This window comes from Amblyraja radiata, chromosome 4 (assembly GCF_010909765.2).
Source record: "Amblyraja radiata isolate CabotCenter1 chromosome 4, sAmbRad1.1.pri, whole genome shotgun sequence".
In the NCBI taxonomy this organism is placed as follows: Eukaryota; Metazoa; Chordata; class Chondrichthyes; order Rajiformes; family Rajidae; genus Amblyraja; species Amblyraja radiata.
The window spans coordinates 26203275-26207127 of record NC_045959.1 but is presented as its reverse complement, the minus strand read 5'-3'; positions in this window follow the sequence as shown (position 1 = coordinate 26207127).

Sequence of the window (3853 nt, the reverse complement as noted above, 5' to 3'; positions counted from 1 at the left end):
TTTCCCCTGGCTCCGCTATCTTTAAGAGCCCTATTGAGCTCTCTTGAAAGTATCAGTTCAAAAGTGTTTTTGACCAAATGGTCACGAATCAGTTCAAAAGTGTTTTGAACTGAAAGTATTCAGTTCAAAACACTACAGATAATCATTTGCTACTCAATTTGGATTGTTGGGGTAAAAGCTGATATTTTTCCCAGTATTCTTCTGACATCACAGTCATCAAATTCCATAAAACCGATTTGTAACTTACTTTGAGATCACCTGAAGTTTGGTAAGACATATTTTAAAAATATCAAAGGTATACATTAGCAACCAGAGAAATTAATTTATGAGATTACTTTTGTTGGAGGAGCGAACTCTGTGTGGGTTGGGTGGGAAGGGATGAGTGAATCAAGGACTTGTGGAGAGAGTCGTCAGAATCAAAAGCAGAAAGGGATGGGGATGAGAAGTTGTCACTAATGGTGAGATTATATTGAAAGCCGCCCCCTCCCCTGGTATCCCCTGCAACCATACCAATTCCTACACTTCTCTCTCTCTCCTATCCATGGATCCCAGCAGCTCTTCCAGGTGAAACAGAAGTTCACGCATTCGTGATTTGGCCTTTACATCAGTGAGACCAAGCAGAAATTCATGACCATTTCGTCAAACACTTGCACTCTGTCTGCCAAGACCTGCTGGATCTCCCAGTTGCTAACCATTTTAAATCCCATTTCCATTCCCTTACTGATCTTTCTATCCTTTGCCTCCTTCATTGGCAGAGTGGAGCCACTGGAGGAACAGCACCTCATATTATACTTGGGTAGCTTACAACCTAACATTGTGAACATTTAATTATTTAATTTCATGTAAGAACCCATCCACCCTACTCTATCTTTCCCAAGTCCCCCCCCTCCCGAGTATGGACAGATTCCCACCATCTCCCACCTGCCAGTCACCATGATCTTTTATATAATTGAGCTGGTGAAAGTATGATCCTTTGCTTATCATGGTTAAAGTGAGGTCTCTTATCTCTCAAGTGGACATAAAATACCCCATTGCACTACTTGTTATCCTTAAAACAGTATCAGCAGCTGATTATTACATTCCTGCTTGCCGGAGCAGTATTGGCTGCCATATTTCAGCACATTGCAGACTTCAATAGTACATCACTTGCTGTACTACATGTACTCTGCTGCTACCATAAATATGTATTTTTAAGTCAGCATGCTGAGTGATGTAGGTGTGAGTTTGGAAGTGAAAATGGTTCCACAATCTTTCTCCTTTCATCCTTACCCCTGTCCCACTTAGGAAACCTGAACGGAAACCTCTGGAGACTTTGTGCCCCACCCAAGGTTTCCGTGCGGTTCCCGGAGGTTCCAGGAGGTTTTTGTCAGTCTCCCTACCTGCTTCCACTACCCGCAACCTCCGGCAACCACCTGCAACCTACGGGAACCACACGGAAACCTTGGGTGGGGCGCAAAGTCTATAGAGGTTTCCGTTCAGGTTTCCTAAGTGGGACAGGGGCATAAGTGTGACAATTTGTGTTATTGAAAAGTAGTGTCAGAATACATTTGGTGAGTCTCTGCACTTCCATCCTTGAATGGTTCATACTCATTGTACTCCTGATTTAAGAGTCACATGTTGAGTTAGATGCTCGTCTGACAGAATGTCTCTCTGTAGATAGTGATGAACTACTTGGGTCATTGTGTTTGTAAAACATTTGGGTAACTATCCAATCTAGCACATGGAAGTTAATGGAGGGCACCAAGCAGCCATCCAATCTCACTCATGAAAGGATATCAAGGATCCTGGGAGTGTGCCAGTTTACAAAGTTTTCAATGAAAGGCCTGATCTAGAAGCAACCATCATTGCCACTGGCCAGTGATGCACCCCAAAATATCAACAGCATAGGACGTAACATTGAAGATAAGGTTGTCAAACTATTGCAAAGGATTTTATTGTTGGTCAGCAGCAGGTAGTGTACATGTAATGGCAAGTTACTGTGTGGATGGAGACTGTATTTCCTATTTTAGGTGCTGCTCATGCGTGATTGCTGAATAGCAGTCTATTGTTAACATCGAACATAGAACAGTACAGGAACAGGCCACAGGCTCCAAGCTTCAGGCCACAACGCCTGTGCCGAACAATATCTCTTCTGCCTGCATGGGATCCATATCCTTCCATTCCCTGCAAATCTATGTGCCTGTCTAACAGTTTCTTAAACACTATCAGCTTCCACCACCACCACCACCCATGAGAGCGTGTTGCAGGTACCAAAAAAATACTTGCGCCTGCATATCTTTTACATTTTGTCCCACTCACCCTGAACATATGCCCTTTGGTCTTGGACATTTCCACCCTGGGAGACTGTCTTCCCTATCTATGACTCTCAAATTTTATATATTTCCATCAGGTCTGTCCCATCCTCCAGGGAAAACAAAAGTGTGTCCAACTGTTCCTTGTGGCTAATATTCTTTAATGCAATCAACATTCTGGTAAACCTCTTCTGCAGTGTTCTATACAGTTACACAATAGTCACTTATGTAGTGACTCTCTTGCCTCAAATGAATTGTGGTTACTGTTACATTGAAGGAACCTACTCTTGTCATATTGATTGTAGTAATATTGATTGAAGGATCAGTGTTGCCGAGTAGACTGGAACCTGCTCCTGAACTCCATTGCTCTTCTTTAACATAGTGAGAAGTTTTATATCAAACTAAACGAGGTCTTGAAGCCACAGTTTAATATTGCATTTGAAAGATGTGGTCAAGTTTCTGGAATGGAAATGCTGATTCAAAATGAGTCAAGGCTAGCTTCTTATGATTGGGCCTAAATTCTGTGATGTATCATTGATTGAATGTGAATGTTGGTAAATGACATCAATTACAGTAGATCAATAAAGAAAATCACTTCCATTTACCTAGCTCCTTTTCTTGGCCGCTCAATATTCCAAAGCATAGCAAGAGTAAATAACACTGGGATTAGAAGACTAATAACGTTCCACTTGCTCTGGTAGCACAATGGATTGGCAGACACCTACGTGAACATTTTTAAAAATCATCAATTTTGAGAGCCAAGCATAATCAATATTTTCAAATGAATGTGAAAGTGCATAGAAATAATGCAAAGCTACTGTACTGTGAACAATCTGAAATGTCTATAATATGTCTGTTTTGTAATGTATGTTTATGTTTTGCTCTGGGAAATGTCTATTTATTAATAAATTGTATTGTTATATTGGTCGGGTTGTCAAGAAATGCACAACATATTTGGTCATTTTGGTGTGGCAGGCTATTTAATATTGTGTCCAGATACATTTGCACATTTTGATTCTTTCAGTAAAATATGAGCTGAATGCAGTGTGATTTTTTTTATTCATTTGCACTGTTGATAGAAATCTCATGTGACACTTCTGTTCTGGATTATTAAATATTAGACAATTCAAATTTCATCTGGATTCTGATCTATATTTCTTACCTATCTTTTCAATATGCAAATTTACATTGAAAGTTTGAATTGTTTCAAAGGACTTTGGCAACATACTCAAACTGTATTTATTGAATACATTGCAAGATGCAGTTTTGCAAAAGACCCCCTGCAACCTCAACCTCAACCTCAACCTCAACCTCAACCTCAACCTCAACCTCTTCCCTAAAGGTGATTGCTGTAATTTTTAAATCCTCATCCTTGTTTTCAAAATCCCTCCAAGGCCTTATCTCTCCTTATCAGTGCAGTATTCCCCAGCAGTACAGCACTCAGATCTCTGGTATCCTACACTACCACATTGCTGAGCATCCTTGATTTGAATTACTGTGGGCCATGCCTGTACCTCCCACAGCATATGCCTGTACCTCCCACAGCACTAATCCCTCTCTGC